The sequence below is a fragment of the Choristoneura fumiferana genome, chromosome Z, assembly GCF_025370935.1.
Source record: "Choristoneura fumiferana chromosome Z, NRCan_CFum_1, whole genome shotgun sequence".
Taxonomy (NCBI): domain Eukaryota; kingdom Metazoa; phylum Arthropoda; class Insecta; order Lepidoptera; family Tortricidae; genus Choristoneura; species Choristoneura fumiferana.
The window spans coordinates 19,000,851-19,019,767 of NC_133472.1; the positions used below are offsets into that span (position 1 = coordinate 19,000,851).

Below are 18,917 nucleotides of genomic sequence, written 5' to 3' on the forward strand. Positions count from 1 at the left end.
GTTTTATAACCTAACCTCCTACACAAGTGAATGTGTGACCTACCTGAAAGGTGTTTAAGGTGTTTCACAAAATGCGGTCAATCTATTAACGCTTGATTAAGCATATTGAAATATTTAGAAAAATATTGCTATAGATACTATTTTCTACCTAACTGCAACTTACTTGTAAGCAAATTTATTTATTTGATTCCCAGTAAATGTTAAATGCTAGTCCATGGCCTTGTCTAGAGTACGCATGGCTTCGATGAGTCAAATAATTTCAGGCATTAAAATACGCATAATGACTCGGTAATCATAACAGCGAATTTAAAACTCATTACATAACTACATGTTTCCGTCATACAAAACCCATACGTATTTTAGCATATAACAGCATCTTTAAAAATTCACATAAGATCTTATTAATAAATATTTACTGTAAGCTATATCAACAAGCATTGACCACTTGAGCTCATCATACCCTCCTCTATTGCTGGGTTTGCTGTGTTTCTGGGTATACTCTTAAGAAATATCTATGATTCAAGGTCTTTTTTAAAAAAATGTTCTCTTTATACAAAAAGCAACGTTCAGAGTTGTTTCGCTCTACATTGGTTTTCCCGCGGTACTACTGTAACGCGAAAAATCGACCCCATCACTGTGATGGGGCAGTTCCGGCACCGGCTTCCGTCGCGGATGTCACTGCCGACCTAACGTGAACAAACAACCAATTGTCAACATTATAATTATCAAGGAACTACTTAGCTGCCCATTACAGAAAAAAATAGTAGGTAAATATGTGCCGACTAGATACAGCGTAATCTTTATACACACATACACCTTACATAAACTAGCATAATACTGTTTATCTAACCATTGGCTAGAATGGTCTCTAAGGGAGAATAATTCTCTTATTTTTTAACCGACTCCAATAAGGAGGAGGTTCTATGTTCCAATGTGTAAAGTTTTTTATATAGTTAATAAACAAAGATTTTATGGAAGCTCTATGTGGCAAGTCTATAGGTATTTACTTATATGTATAACTGCGCGTTACCTCGAGTAGGTACCTACTGGATCTAAAGAGGATACATAGGTAGCTTTCAGTACGTTGAGCATGCGTCAGGTCAGTCAGGTGCTCGCCGAGCGCTGGCGGGGTTCAGAGACCTAGCGGCGTGGAAAGTTGCCGACCCAGTTGTAATCCCGACCGAACTTGTTCCCGCATTTTACATAATTCCAACTCTCGCTGACTGCATCCATCTTATACTGGATTACTTTTTACTTCTTTTTGCTCATTACATGAGTGGATAATTGCTTATTGTCAATTTTTAATGCAAAATAAATCCGTCGTAACGAAATTTACTCAACATTTTCGAACTGGGCCATTTTTTATTGGGAAATAATAAGTGCAGCGACTAAAGTTTTATTTAGCATCCGCAACGGAACATCTGTTTTGTATGTAAGCAACGGGTTAATAGAACAGCTTCTATTGAACTAATATGCCATCTTTACAAGACCAACAAATTATGCAAGATCGAGCGACAATTTACGAACAACAAATAATGTAACTCGGCTACCGATAAATATATTATCTTCAAAATTAATGATTTGGCGACTAATATTGTAAGTCAGCTTCTTTATTTATTTTGAAGTCTGCTAATTCAGTCAAGATCAACCTCCAATAAAGAGCATCGTAAATAATGAGTTAGCAACAAAATTAATTATTTGTCTTCTTTTTTAATGAAAATAAGCAACACATCTCAAGATGCGCTGCGCGGAAATGAGACCGGCTGGCCCGCCAATGAGCGTGCTGCATTCAGAATACCGCAACGAGTCGCATGTATATTTACAATTAGACACTATTTAGAAGTGCTCAAATTCTTTAACAAAAATACACTCATTTCATAATAAGTAGGTTCGTTCGTTACCTTTTGAACCTAAGAGTAAAAAATAGAAGCCCGCCGCTATCATAGCGGTTGACTTTCTGGCAGGCCGCTTGCCTTGATACACAACACAGAAGAAATGACAGGTTCGGTCGTTGCCTTTTACACCTCAAAGCAGAAAATAGAAGCCCGGACGTAGCGGAGCTTCATCGACTTTCTGGCGGACCGCTTTCGCCTTAATATATAACACAGAAAAATTATAGGTTCGTTCGTTGCCTTTTATAGCTCAGAGCAGAAAATAGAAGCCCCTCCATAGCGGGGCTTCGTCGACATCCTGCCGGGCTCCTTTTGCCTTGATACACAACACAGAACAAATGATAAGTTCGTTTGTTACCTTTTGTACCTCAGAGCAGAAAAAAGAAGCCCCGCCACAGCGGGGCTTCGTCGACTTTCATGTGGGTCTCTTTTGACTTGAAACACAACTCAAAAGAAATTATGAATTCCTCGTTATCATTTTACCTCAGAGCAGAAAATAGAAGCCCCGCTATTCTGGCAGGTCACATTTGTCTTGATACACAACACAGAAGAAATTATAGTTTGTTTCTTACCTTATGCCCTACAGATTATCATTAACCATTTTTTTTCATGTTTTATTAAAAAAGATTTAGGGGCTGTTTCACCATCCATTGATAAGTGTTAACTGACGGTTAAATGTGATGCCGTCTCCGTCTATTAGAACAAAACAAATAGAGATGGCATGACATTTAACCGTCACTTAACACTAATCAATGGATGGTGAAACAACCCCTTAGTCGCTTATTACATAAATTCTAACACAGGTATAAAAATATTGGTCATAATATAAAATTTTACCTACCACTATTAATTTTTTGATGACAATATCAATAAATTTGATGTTCATTTATGGTAGATTAAGTCATAATTTCTGTATACAAACTTATAAAAATAGAGGTGATAATATTAAATTAGAGTCTGTTAAAATTGTTAATTAGATGCAATAAAGACACTTATTAGAAGCTTAACATTTGTAGACATATTACAAATTTAGTTGCTATATAATAATCGTCATGCTGACTTATTAAAACGCAGCTTGGATTACACAATTTATGGTCGCTTGAAAAGTAATAATAAGACGCTTAAAATTAGTCGCTGATTTATTAATTTAGAAGACAAATAATTAAATTTGAGGACAGATATGACAGTTAAAAGAAGCTGCGTTAATTACAACCCTTTTTTATTTTGTTGTCGATATGTTTCGTGTCAGATTTCAATGCAATTTAGTGAATTGGTAAAGTTGCTTATTATGACCATGGTAAGCCTAATTTCACACTATGTCCTTCAAATTTTTCCATTGAGTTACAGAAAATGTATGGAAATTCCGTAACTAAACTGAAAATGTAGTATAAAATGAGGAACTCAAAATGAAAAAAAAACGACAACAAAATAAAAAATGGCCCAATTATGATTTTAGTGTCAATGACAACTCAAAACGTTCCACATTTAAACCTATTTACGACGGTTAATAATAAATACAAGTATTGTAAGATTATTTCCAAATTACAAACGATCTGTGAAAATATCAGCGGCATAGCTCAATATTACCTTCACGGCTTAAAATAATTCGATAAGCTGTGTTCTCACAGGCGTTGACCCCAGTGAGTGGTAGCAATCGCTAGTCTAACCAATGTTTAAATTATTTGCAACTCATTCTATTGCTTAAACTGGAGGAATACTATAGACTTTGTACATTTATTATTTATTTAAATAATGCCACAATATCTTCACATTACTTATATACAGGACATCTTCAATTTTTTCCGGAATATTCCAAGAGGTTATTGGGTTAGTTTGTCTGAACGCCCCTTTATAGGTTTTTCATCGAAATTATTAATCCAAAGTGTAGTCACGATTTTGACGCAATACACTTTACGGGTCACATCGGTCAATTTACACTTGTGTGTTCAGTTAAACTAACCGAGCTATCTGATCTGCTGCATTCGGAACAATTTGAAGACACGTGGTATAGAATTCTGAAATATAAACATAGTTACGTTTTATTACGATCGCCCAATTTTTTGGCGTATTGACGTTTTTGTAGCTACAAGAGTTGAAGTCTGTGCATATCCAAACAACTGAAAGTCGCCACGCCACCCGTCGTCGTAGGTGCCCTCCCAAATACGGTAGAACTGCTTTCGCAACCTTTTCTAAGCCAATCTGTCTGTAATCATCTCAGTAAAAGGCGTAGTAAGAATTTCCACTCAAACAAATTCATAATATACCAAACCAATAAGTACGAGTAGTTAAATACAATTATTTACATTTGATTTTTATAATAATTATAAGAATAATGCCTTATGTACAATATTTTACGACTACCTACTTCTGCGTGTAAATAAGTAACCCGTCTTAGAACATTTTTTAATTTAAGCCGAATTCTGAGAAAGAATTTACCTACTATCTTATTAACAGTCAACTTTTACTAAAGAACGCATATTTAGTTTAAGTACATATTTTGAAAAATTACGTTACTACTTTTAAATTGAAACTATGTACATAAAACTATCCTAGACTTAAAATACTTACATAAAATAAAATATGCCCACGCCTACAGGTAGAATCCAAATAAAATCTAAATAAAAATATTTACTCGTAGATAAATTAAAGGCGTTAATTTGGCAACAAAAGACAATTGTATTGTTCAAATGTTCCTTATATTACTTACAAGCACCTAATTGATATTTGACAAATGCATGACACGAAACACTAGTTAGGTAGAATCCCACATATAACTAAGTATATGTATGTTATTAATGATCGAATTGTAACTGAAATACACGTTGGACCATACAACGACATCACAAAGAAATAGGTGCAGGATTTTTTAATAATTTAAGCTAATTTGAGGAGTGGATCAAAATGCACCGTTGGTCTATATGACGACCGCGGCAGGCCTAGCCTCGGACTGCCAAGTGTCTAGCCCACCCAAGACCGTCGATGTCACTTTTCACACTAATAATAACTACTTAGCTAGGTACTTAATTTGTATAGTGTATTCGTAATTTATTTGCATACAAATAAATAATAAACCTATTTGCATAAAAAATGGGCAACCAAAACTTTTCAGTACAACTATGGAAGTTAATTATGAAGTTACCTTATTTTTTGTCAAAATGAGTAATTTCTTAAAAATCAAAATAAAACAAATTAAGATCGATCGACTTAATTACCAAACAAAAGTGTTTTACCACCTCGGTAATTAATTTTATTCTATTTTGTTGCATCAAGTCCCTTTAACAATAAAGAAAATTTTAATTTTTTTACATTTTTAACAAAAAAGTACAGCCGACTTCAAAAAAATAAAAAATAACAAAAAATGGAACCGTCTACAAAACCCTTGAAAATATTTTTCTAGGTACCTAAGTACTAGCTCGAAGTCGGTGCCTCAGCACGAGCCAACAGGAGTGGAACAATTAAATAGTCGTCTACTTCACCTACATACTATGGATTTCAATCCCTCCTGCTGGATCGTGCTGAGTCACCGACTTTGAGCTAGTAGGTACCTAGAAAAATATTTTCAATGGTTTTGTAGTCTGTTTCATTTTTTGTTATTTTTTTGGAGTCGGTTTTACTTTTTGTTAAAAAATTTCTTTATTTCTCACTTTTTAGTGATTTGTAGCCAAAGTACATCTCACAACAATTCCATTAAGCCCAAACACGGCTTAGTTACGTTGTTTTATAACAGAGTTCCGTTGCCTACCTTCCGGCTTCAGCATCAGATCAGTTCGAAAGAATCATTTACTTAAAGCTTCTTCTTAGTTGCTTATCTAGGTATATTAATCATGATCGTTTATAGACGAGCGAGCATTACTTAGGTTTGAAGAGTTCCATTGGTCATCTACGATCTGCTTCATCAGGTCAAGGTTACCAAATGATACTTTCTGAATGTAAATGCTTATCTTAATGCTAAAATTGCCAAAATCCCTATAGGTGTGCCTATAGAATTTGAGGTTTGCCCTCGATTTCCCTAGGATCCCATCATCAAATCTTGACTTGGTGACAGTGGGACCACCTCAGGAGAATACTCTTTCGAATAAAAAAATAATTTTGAAAACTGGTCCATAATTGACTGAGTAATCGGTGAACATCATAAAAAAAAATAAAAAATACAAACATTGGAACATAAAACCTCCTCCTTTTTTGAAGTCGGTTAAAAAACTCAAAAGTGCCCGTTTTTTCTTTATCACAAAAAAAATCTGGACCTTGATAAAATTTTAACAGCATTCTCGGACCCTAACTAAAACTAATTGCCGACCCCTGGTCTATTCTTTGGATTCAGGTAAACGACGTTCAAAACTAAATGCCTTGTCTGAAACGTGACTGCGAAATAACGTTCGTTTTGATAAATATCTATAATATAAAAGTGAACCGCCAGAACGGGACAAAAAATGAGACAGCAGGATGGCGCTCTACAACACCATTTTGACACGTTTCTCACAAACAACGCATTATTTCTCTGGAATTTTAAAGCAATTCGATTCTTTGTTCTTGGAAATCGCGAAAAACTTGAGAAAATATGATATTGGGTGTGTACATTTTGTATATTAAGGGGCTGTTTCACCATCCATTGATTAGTGTTAACTGGCGGTTAGGTGTGATGCCGTCTCTATTTGTTTTGTTCGAATAGACGGAGACGGCATCACATTTAACCGACGGTTAACGCTAGTCAATGGATGGTGAAACAGCCCCTAAGTAAAATAAAATCACAAGTTCGAATTTCGAGCAAAAAACGAGCGATCTATGCCAGTGTTGCCATTGAGGGAAAATGAAATCAATTCATTATCCTATCCTGCATTGCAGTCTGTAAAGCTCACCATTCATAGCCGCGCGCCAGCAGGGCTACTACGAAACTCGAAACTCGAAGTTCGTGTCGTGCGGTCCCTCTAACACTTATACTATTTAATACGAGAGCGAGAGGGACGGTACGATATGAACTTCGAGTTTCAAGTTTCGTAGTAGCCGTGCAGATTACGTACTTTGCTGCGATGCCGACGCTTCTGCAGTACAGACGCCCATCGGCGTTTTCGGCACTCCAGTTGCAGATTTGTAGATATGCATAAGAAACAGTGTTCGTTAACCTTTGTGATTTTTAATTATCACTGTTTTTGTACAGAAGTAATGAATAATGTATTTTGTTCGTATTTAAAGCCTGACCAGAAATATATGACTATTCGCCATGTTGCGGAATTTCATTGGAACTAATTTCTTACACTGGCAATAATTTTAATGATTGTCAGTGTCACTGTGGCGGTTTCTTTGAACAATAGCTTGACAATAACAAAAAATGTCCAACACGATTTGTAGTCAACAACGGATCATTGTAAATAAAGTTTATAATAAACTACCGGAAAAAAACGATTGTGAATAACGATTAAACGATTTAACGATTAAACGATTGTGAAGATAACCGAATACCACGCGGGCGGAGCCGCGGGCAATAGCTAGTTATTGTATAACATTGACAAGGACGAGGAGCCAAATCAAAATAAATGTATTTCATGCGCAATGTCATGTTGTGCTCATTAGCTATATATTTAGCGTCACTATCGACAAGTTAAACAGTTACGTGCATGCAGAATACACAGTTTCCCAGTGAAATCGCAAACACGTCGACGGGGCCGGGCGCGGCGGCGTGGACTCGTGATCGCCTCATCAAAGATGTCGACATCAACATCCTCAAGCATCTCATACATATGTAACAGCCGGTTCCAGAATATTTTTACAACCTTTAATCAAATAGAAAGAAAGAAAGAAAGAAAGAAAGAAAAAGTTTAATCGACAAACTTGTAGGTAGCATACATCAGGTACTTATAATTAATGTTTAATTAAGGTCTACTTAAAGCTAGCCGAAAGGGCTGGCAGCTCAGCAATGCTGAGGTACGGAACCACAGCGCTGATTTTCAGCTGCAGCCAAATAGGGGGAAAAAAAAAAATGAAAATATGTTATACATATATGTTGTACATTATGGCCGTCTGACGGAGATTCTGCAAAGGGATAAGTTAGCCTTTGTACATGTTATGTATCTCATTATTTGACAGTGGAATTATTTCTACTTCTTTATATAGGTATTTCACTTATTTCTAAATGTTTACATGATACATGGTGATACTATACAATTACAATATCGCCAATTAACTGACGCTTTAGCATATGATCCTTTAAGAGCGCAGTGGGGGCGGGAGATTGTTCCAGATTTTGGATGCGACGTATTTAAAACTTCCACGGAATGCATTTGTGTGGTGAGTATGAACGGCAAGACGACATAAACGAGTACAGGGAGACCACGTGATTTTTTCTAAAAGGTAGGGAGGTTTGCGGTGCTTAATAATACCGAAAAGCAGAGTACTGAGATGAATATAACGTCGTGAGGACATATTTAAAATCTTAGCACGATTTATATATGGTGATACATGTGCTCTAGAAGGAATGTTGAAACAAAATCTTGCACATGCATTTTGTACTCTTTGTATTAAAGCTTTAGTTTTAGAAAGAAGACGTGGACCATAAACAGTATCAGCATAATTAAATTTAGACAAGATAAGAGATTCGACTAATTTGACTAGTAGGAGGATCATAACGGCTTTACCCTTTTCTGAAAAAAGGCAGATTCCAAAAGTAATTCATTACAATTAACCTTCTCATTAAAGCGGTTTTTTATGCAATGGTTGACTAGTGAGTTCCAGATTTGTTTACAAAAAAAATACAGATACAGATTACAATACAGAACAATACAAAGACTCTTTATTGTACACCAGACATAGTAAGCGATACAGAAAACAGATACACAGAGAAAAAATTACAAGGAACACAAAACAAACAAAAAGCAAAAGGCATTTTCGAAATTATACTTTTGTTTCTTATTAATCTTTCGTTTGCGCCTCGTAAAAGAAAACTGCATTATAGGTAGATAGTCCCATTAAAATCCGATGATTGGTTTACTATACAGCTTTAACGATTATTGTGGTTTTACTATTTATACCTAATTATTTAATTAGGATGATCATCAATTATCATAATACGCATTAAATTCGTGTTTGTTTATTTTTATTTTTACTAGTTTTTGCCCGCGACTTCGTCCGCGTGGAATAGTAACTTTAGGAGGTACTTAATTTTTTTATGATACCTATTATATTATTGGCAAATAATACACATAGAAACCTATGCGGTTTACTGAAAATAAACTATTTTAATAGATTGTTATAAACTATTTTTTTTGTTTATCCATTTTTTGGTAAAACATCAACGTTTTGCGGGTAGTTAATACTTAAGCGATACGACATATATTCTATCCTGCTAACACAAAACGACTAATCTTCATAGTGAACTCTTGGCACCTAACGTCCTTTAGTGTAAGTTAGAAGTAAATTTGTTTGGAATTCCTTATGTTTCATCCCCATATTTTCAAGTAGGTCGAAATTTCAAAAGCGCCAGAACAAATGTTTTAGGGTTCCGTTCCAAAAAAGGAAAAAAATAGAACCCTTATAGGATCACTTTGCTGTCCGTCCATCCGTCTATATGTCAAGACCCTTTATCTCAGAAACGCGCGGAGGTATCGAGTTGAAATCAAAACCTTAAACTCCAGCCAACAGCCCCGGAAGCGAAAAAATCAAACTTCTAAGTCAAGGCAATCAAAAGCTACAGTCGCCTTAACCGAAAAAGTTATAGGGTACTTCCGGCTGTCCTAGAAACTTGGAATTTTTGTGAATGTTGCAGTGATGAAGAAATGAAGGCGGCTGTACAGGAACATTTCGACAGCCAAATGAAATTTATTTTTTTACCGGTTTAAAGGCATTATTTAAAAAATGAAATAAATTCATTGAATGAAAGGGAGATAGATTGAAAAATAAAAATATTGAAAAAAATCGGAATACTTTTTTTCTACCTTAGGCTTAGAACTTTTCAGCTGCCTCTTAACTATATACACACTAGCCGTTACCCGCGACTCCGTCCGCGCAGAATACGTTTATCGCTATCCCACGGGAACTATGCAATTTTCCGGGATAAAACTATCCTATGTCCTCTGGGACTCAAACTATCTGTATACCGAATTTCGTCTAAATCGGTTAAGTGGTTTAGACGTGATTGAGTAACAAACATCCAACCCTCCAAACATCTTCAAAAACTTTCACATTTATAATAACTACTAGCTTTTGCCCATGGCTTCGCCCGCGTGGAATTCGGTTATCGCGCGCTGTTCCTTCGGTAACTGTGCATTTATCCGGGATAAAAAGGAGCCTATGTCACTCTCTGGCCCATAAACTATATCTATGCCAAAAATCACATCGATCCGTCGCTCCGTTACGGCGTGAAAGACGGACATAACACAAACACACACACTTTCGCATTATATTATTATTAATATAAGTATAAGTATAAGTATGGATTAGTAGGATCTGGCCATATTCATAAACCCTGATCCTTATACCCCTGCATGTGTTTCAGTTACCTAATTACGTTGAACGACGACACTGGACTGGACCTCAATCATGAAAACTTAATCATGGACATTTTATTAGATCATTCTACTGGCCACGTGCTAGCTACGAATACCTACCTACATTTATGTAGGTATTTTAAATTGAACGGTGTAGGAAGCGAAAGCAACCTCGACGCCCATTAGCAGCTTACAAGCTCGTTTTATTGAACGTCATCGCACACGCTCTCGTTATGACTGTACGGAGAAGATCTAAATTTGCGTAAAGGTGCGGTAACGCGAGCACCAAAAGGCGTGCTTGCAAATAACTAACTAAACTTTAGTTTAAAACTTTGGGCTGGCGTAGCACATTCACTTTTTGATCGTATGTGTAATCACCCTTTTTTTGGTTTTGTACCAACATGGCAAAAGGCTCGAGTACGGATATTTGATTCCATCCAACTGCTAGTGTAGGCTATAAGCCTCGTCAAACATTAAAGGAAGAAGAAAGTACCGAACTGTTTTATACATTATAAACGATAAGATTGCCCCTTATATTGCCAATTGCAACTTGCCAATTATAGCACGACGTGTTATGAATAAATCTATTTCCGACTGCGGTCACCGAAGCACTCGCCTTCACCACTTCACATGCACCCGCCAATCAATCAGTGTAATGGGTTGTGTAATACTAATAACATCTTCATATTTTCTGTGCCTAAGCTCTCTCCTCGCTTGCGTGATGTAATGCAGTTAGAACTGCTCCGCGTACTTTCTCCTTGTTGGACCAGCAGCCACTGCCCTCAACTCCTGCTGCTCCAAGCTGGACTCGTTGCACAAACAAATTCGTCTCACGCGCCTTATATAATAACAGACAGATAGGGCTCCGTTTGGAGCCTTTGGGTACAGAACCCTAAAAACGATCAATAATTTTTGCACCTCGCTTTAGCTGTATAGAAGCCCTTTTTAATACGTTTAAATAAAAAAAATGACATTTTATCTGGCTTTGTGGCTCCAATCGTTTGGCTTTAAAAGCTTTGTGACACTATCGTTACTCATAAGCTATTGTTGTACAAACAAGTCCTAGTGCCGGTATGGACGTATGGTTTACAGCTATGGGGCTGCACCAAAAAATGTAACATACTAATTATACCACGATTCCATAATAAAGTGCTTAGGGATATTGTGAACGCACCCTGGTATATTAGAAACGATGACCTCCATCAGGACCTCAAAGTGGATTTTGTTTCTGAAGTAGTACAGAAATACGCAGAAAGTCACGAGAAAAGACTTCTCCAACATGTGAACGTTGAGGCAATCCAGCTTCTCGACAACACAGACTTAAAAAGAAGACTTGAAAGAACTAAGCCCTAAAAACGATCATATACCTCCTTGTTTTAAACACAAAGTTTTGCATGGTAACAAAAAATGTCCAATGTATGTAAGTTCTTAATACCCACATATGTAGGTATTAGGTATAAATATCTACACGTATGCCTAATATTAGTTCATTTATGTACAGGTAATCGTCTATTCCAAATGTTTCTTTCAGTATCATGACTAAATAAATACGTAGCGTTGTAAATATGTATTTCCTCAGCGGTACTTCCTCTAGGTGTCGTAATTATAATTGTTTCCTTACAAATAGATAATGATCCGTTCTATTTTCGGAGAAGGAAGTTAATCATTTCGTTTCCTCCTAAAAACACTAAAATCCCAATTGTGTATGATCACAGGAGTACAAAAGTCATGCATTGCATGGCTTCATGTAATTAAACCCAACAAGGTTGTACGAAATTGACGTTGTCAATTATCTTATATCCATCTACGAACCATCAACGTTTAGCCTTAAATGAGCTTTAATGATTTCGACGATAACTACCTAAATTGTTGCATTAATTGATGAACTACACTAATCTACCTTGCTTTTTTGTTAAAACCGTGCACCACAGTTAAGTCTGTGCGACACATATAACATGCAGAGCCCTCAGTATAGTACTTAGCCCTGTATGACATATGTGTTGTTCTATATGGATTGTTCATTAATATCGACCTCCACAGAGTAATGTAAAGTGTTGACTGACAACCAATATCATTTTTTTTCACCCTACCCTAGGTACCCTAAACCTTGGCTGATTTTGAGAAACCATTATCGCTGCCTGTATAAGAAAACTTAACTTCACAATCCTCTTAAGTTAGCTTAGAAACAAGAATTAGATATGTCGGCGGCCGATCCTAAAATTCGCCAGATCACGAAATTCCTAGGCAAATCGTGAAATGGCGCCATTCCATGAATTGGTTAAGGGGCATCCGCCATGTCGTTCAAAACTCACCGTTTAACGATTTGCCTAGTGACGTTTCGGCAGGTCATGAAATTCCTAGGCATATCATGAAACGCCGCCATATCGGTTCTGGCTCTGGCACTTCGCCGGCCGCTGCCGCGGCTCGCTCGCTTCGCTTGCCCGGCTCGTGCGTTGTGGTCACACTACATACTAACTACTCCTCGCTTCCCTCGTCGTACCTAAATTTTTCTTCTTTTCGGCGTAATAAGTATATGTGCCCGATATACACGTATATGTGCTTAAATATATCTGCCGTATTGTTTCTCAGGCACATCGTGATATGGCTGGCCAACAGGCATATCATGAAATGGCGCCATTTGATGATATGCCTAGAAATTTTGTGATTTGTGACAGATATATCTCGACTCGACCCCGCTGCCCCGCCCCCACCGTTTATTTCAAGCTTCCGAATCTGTTGGACTTTGACTTTGATGATGTAAGAGTTATTTGCACAGTTTCGTTACATTGGTACTCCATTGGTACAGGAATGTCGTCGACTCATTACAAGCACTAAATCAACTCTTTGATGTTCTTACAAAATACACCCCCAAACCAACACGCAAATTGCTAAATAATTGCTTAAATTCGAATGTATGAGTCTTTTGCAATATCTTATGTCTTATGTACTTAAAACGCAGATTTCAAAATAGGTGCCAAATAATCGTTAAGTTACCTAAGCAATAAAATTTAAATGAAATTAGCTGCCTTGTTATTTCGGGCCGCGGAGTACCTAAGCGAAATAAGAATATACCTACATTCGACAAACAGCATTTCTCTTTAATAAGAATATACCTACATTCGACAAACAGCATTTCTCTTTAATTTGCGTTTTATGATAAATAACTCACTTAACATAAGATGCACTACTTGAGGCTTTGCACAGTGCGTTTTTTAAACGCGCTATCGACGCACGTTTGTATCGATACAGAAGCGATACGCACGGGAGTTGTATGGCTGCTCTGTGGAAAGAAAGTTTCTAAAACGCGGTGTGCTGAGGATCTGAACCTATCTCGTCTCAACGCCAAACGCCATTAGATTTTTTTAATTATGGACAATTAAGAAATTATTACCATGTTTTAAAAAAACTAACCTCGAACCAATTAGTCTGATGCTCCAGATAGCAAATTAGAGCTAGATAGTGACAAATTGATGTTGGTGCGATGCATAAGCCCTTGTGCAACCGACAGAAATGGTGAAAACCTGCGCAGGCGACTCAAGGCGGTTAGGTATAATGCGCTTGCTACCAGCATTCCTATCCACTAATAAAATTATCGATTTTTATTCGTTTGAAAAATAATCTAACATTTCTTTTAGCACGCTTGTTGCTAATAAAAACAAATAACATTTAAATCATAAACAACGCAATGCTCATAAATATCACACATTACGCGACGCACTAAGCACGAGATTGACATTACGGGCGTTCAGATATTTTTGAGCACATAGACAGCTCTAAACTTTATAATTGCGACTGTACCTATTAGTAAAAAAAAACAACAAGTACAAGAAATATTTTAAAAAATATATAGTTTTAATGACGATAAGTGCAGCTCTATTGTCGCAATAATTTTGTGGAGCATACTTTAGATAATACCTGGCCACCTGCCACAAGATCAATAGCAATAGATATTAACATCCGGTTGCAGCGGAAGTAACGGTAAGGAGTCGCCTGCGCGTGCGCCTGCGAGGCTACGCGATCGGGCTCATACCGCAATATCAGTTCATTGCCAGGTAAAAGTTGACCGACTACTACTTCCTTATGCAATGCTATGCAATTTCAAATTGGTCAAAATTTGTTTTTGTTAAAACTAAAGCAATCTGTAATATTTAGCATTATTATAACTGCTACCTATTTTGTTAGCATGGACTTATAATATAATATAACACATGCATATGTTTTCTGGCTTTACAATTAAGTATACTTTTTAGTTTACGATAGGTACCTATGTTAAACGTCCTTGCAAAGTAGGTATTCGATTACAGGTTTATTTAATACACTATGATTAAACAAATTCTAAAGTAAAAGGAAAGAGTCAAACTATTTCTTCGATTGCCTTTGGTAGGTACCATCAGCCAAATATGTGGTCTACCACTCTAAAGTTGATAATCGTTTGCAAGTCATAAAACAATAATACCAATAGACGTGTCTGTCAACTTGAAAGGTCGACTTTAGCGACATATGCATTTGATAGGATCTTGTTTACAAATTGATAGACCACTTATTTGGCTGATGGTACCTATTCTACCCTGTACAGCTACCACCGGACCGGGCCCGAGGGGCTACTTACTCCGAAACTCGAAAATCGAAGTTCGTATCTCACCGTCCCTTTCACTCGCGTATTAAATGACATAAGCGTCAGCGGGACGGCAACATACGAAGTTTAAGTGTTGCACTTAGGGCCTGTAGGACTACTACGAAATTCGAAACTCGAAGTTGTTGTCGTGCGGTCCCTCTCGCTCTCGTATTAAGAGAGACCGCACGACACGAACTTCGAGTTTCGAGTTTCGTAGTAGCCCTGCTGAGGTCGGCGTCGTGCTTTAAAATATTCAAAGCGCGACTGCCGTGACTTGACACTTGACAGGGACAGCTCTTGCCTCGAACGTGTTGGTGCGGGCGTGACTAAATCCTGCGAGCAGTTTGGGCGGGTAACTTAGGGGTCATAATGGGCTCGAAGAAAATTTTTAATGTATGGAGTGTAATAGACGCAATCATTTTTAACTCACCGAAAATTTATCTCTATATTAGGTACGTCAAAATAAACAAACATAACAAACAAAATAGCATTGAAACTTGTGTTTTGTACTTACTTGTGTTTTTTAATAATAATTATTTAATTTATTTCAAACAGAGTCCATATTGTGTTAGTATACATGACTTTTCGACTATGTTAGTAGACAAGTAAAATAGAATAACATAAAATCGAAATAAAAATTTAAATAAAATTGAAATTAAAATCAACCAACTTGAAACAAAACAAAATTAAATTAAAAGTTCAACAAAATTTAATATGTTTTGTACTTTTAGTTATCATTTACCAGTACTTACACTTTAATGTAATGGCTTTTTATAGATCCCGGTCACGTAACCTTACAAGAAACCTTCCAGGCATTATCTTATTCTATTGACCTTGAAACATTTATCTACATATTATATTTTACTTAATTAATATAAATTCGCGTAGGCTATAGGTACAATATCAGTAAAATATTACTCGTATAGCTAAAAATGTTAATAGTAAAATTAAATTATTAAAATTAAAATACGTGATAAAAACTACCTTTATGATATGAGCAGTCAAGGCTAAAGTAGACCTTTATAACAGTTCTTCTACGTGCTGGCTGGATGCAGCTTCTGCCTCCATAACTACCATTAAGATGTATGCACCGGGTACCTATTTAGACAAAATAGAAGAAATGAAAAAGAAGTTTGCGTTGATTTCTAAAATTATTTAAGTCCACATGCCACAAATAAAGTTTTAATAGGCCACTGAACGACAAATTGTCGTTGGCATGGTATTTAAAATAAGTACTAAGTTTTTGCAATTAAGTACTTTATTTTTACTTTCTTTTGCATTGCCATCCAAACTTCATATATTTATGTGCCTAATTTTAAGTAATTCCGAGAATTACAAGGGGGTGAAAATCGATTAAATAATAGCTTGAAAACCATAACCCTTCTTCGGGCGCATGGTTGCCTTACTTTTTGTTTGGACCCATTCGCAATAAATCAGGATAACCAATTCCACTCAATGGCTGTTGAAGTGGCAGATCCGAAGCAATAGAACTTATCCTCACGCGGTCAGGGTTCGTTTACCTCGGGACAACTGTTCTCATTAAGTACGCCTTAGGTTTCCGTTGGTCACTGACCATTAGATTTACTGTTACAGCACCCAAAATTGCTAAAGCTCTAATAAACGTGATTATCTAAATCTGCTATGTGCTTTTTTATTCAGAAATAGACAGAACATACAGATACAGACAGAAATAGACAGAAGAGAAATGCAATGCTAATCGGTACTATTGCGGTTTTGTAGTAGGAAGGTACCTATAATACGGCAAAATATATTAATAAATGATAATTTGTATTTTTCTATGCGTAATATAATGACATTAAATAAACTTTCCATAAGCACCTATGATGTTGATATTTTATATGTCACGTCACAGTTTATATGTACAAAGGAAATGCTTAAAATTCTTAAAGATCGTCCAAGGCTAGGGCGCCGAGCGGCGCATGAGTCACGCACTGGATACTGATACTGAGACGCCGTGACCTTTATTATTACCATAAAGCTCTTATATATGCGCTAACATTAAACATTAAAAAACATGTAGATATTATTTTTAATCTATTCATACGATCTTAAATACTAGTTACCTAGAGGTACAACGGAAGACGTTGTTGAAGATGACGATATTTTTTTTTTAATTTAGCGCCCAGTGTCTTCGTGAATTTTAATTAGCTACTTACTTAATTATTCTGTAAGCTTACGAAGATAGCGCAGAATAACTAATTCAACCTCAACGTTGCCGACGTGGGTTCAGCTTGGTTAGGAGCGTGAAAACAATCGAAATGCTGATCCCACGCGACCGCGGTAAGGTTGCGTGACGCAGACGCAGACTGCGCAGAACGCGCTCGGCTACACACATACCTACCTACCACAAGCCACAACATCCACAACTCGCAAATTTGCAATTGCAGTCTTTTATATGGGACAGATATACAATTTTAGCGCCACGCACGAGTCAACCTTATTGTGTTCTGCCTGCAACAATACATTATAAGTAGGTACTGACTGACTTTTTCCCGCCACTTCATTCGCTTGCATAGTAATAATATTATCTATAAAATAGTACTGTAGTTGATACCATTAACCATCCAATAATCAAAAGACATAACTCTAATAAAGTAGTCAAAGTGCGTGTCGAGCCATAGAGCCACTGCGTGAATAACAAAATACATATAGATACCTTTTATTTGTTAGGCGACAGTCTACAGGCTACATTTAAAAAAAAACCTTAATTAATACACCTCTTTGACCCTCAATAAATATATCTGCTGAATTTTAAGTCTCTAGCTTCAAGCGTGTCACACACTACGCAGATACGATAATATTTTATCTGCGTATAATAACTTAAATGATCTGAAACTATCGCACACTACGCAGATACGATAATATTCGAGACGATACATTCAGTCTCAATCCTTCAAACTGAGTAGACTTGTTTTTTGATGCTCTCACATCAACCTGTATCTATCTGCAGATAAAATACTATACCATACTTATTTCGGCAGATATTATACAAAGATCAATTTATATACGCAGATAATATCTTTGCCATCTTTCGATATATGTCGGTGCCCACAGATACTTCACGATAAAATATAAGTTATCTGCGCTGTGTGTTTTAGCTCATTGAATTGTATAGGGAGCGATATTGACAGATATGCGTTCAGATACAGATATCTTATCGTATATGCTTAGTATGCGACACGCTTCAGTGGTTTAATCAATGCGCTGTCCAAGTCAGTTAGTTTAAGAAAAAACCTTCCCTCGAAAATTCCTTAACCCGTGGGAATTGTCACAAATCCTGAATAAAAAATGTGCTTTTATGACTACCAACTATGCCAATAAATTTGAATTCTCTAGTAATACCGAATTATGTATAAGTAGTATCGAGACACAGCAACTTTAGCATTAAAAAATTAAAATATAAATCCATTTTATTCCCTATCCCATGGGAATTTCGAAAAATTCCATCTTAGTGTACCTCTATGACCATCAAGAAATATGTCTGACAAATTTCAAGTAAGTACCTATGATGTTATTCCAGTCCAGTGGTTTAGGCTGGGCGTTGTCTGTCAGTCAGTATCGTTATTGTTAAATACATAGGTATTGTAGGTATATAGATTAGAATACACGCTATAAACAAAATAGATACTTCTAGATATACAGAGAGGGATACGAGTACAGCCCATACCGTGTGCTCCTCGCATCACGCATCTCAAACGCTTGCGCGTGTCGCAACGCCGCGCCGCGCTGGACCTGATCGGAATATATCCTCGATCGAACAGTGACTGCACCGCTCTCTGCAAAGAATCTCTGATCGTGTTTTGCTCACTTTAAAAGTCATTTGTATGATTACAAATTCGAGGTCGATGCTAATGTGGACCTTATGACCTTCGTGATACTCGTCCGGAATAAAATGTCGTGTGATGTGTAATA

General features: G+C 36.6%; 1 protein-coding gene across 2 annotated transcripts in view; it reads left to right on the forward strand.

Moving 5' to 3' along the window:
• The window catches only part of LOC141430673 (uncharacterized), a 61,929-nt gene that overhangs the window by 13,657 nt on the left and 29,355 nt on the right, over positions 1-18,917 (forward strand). The window lies entirely within an intron of this gene.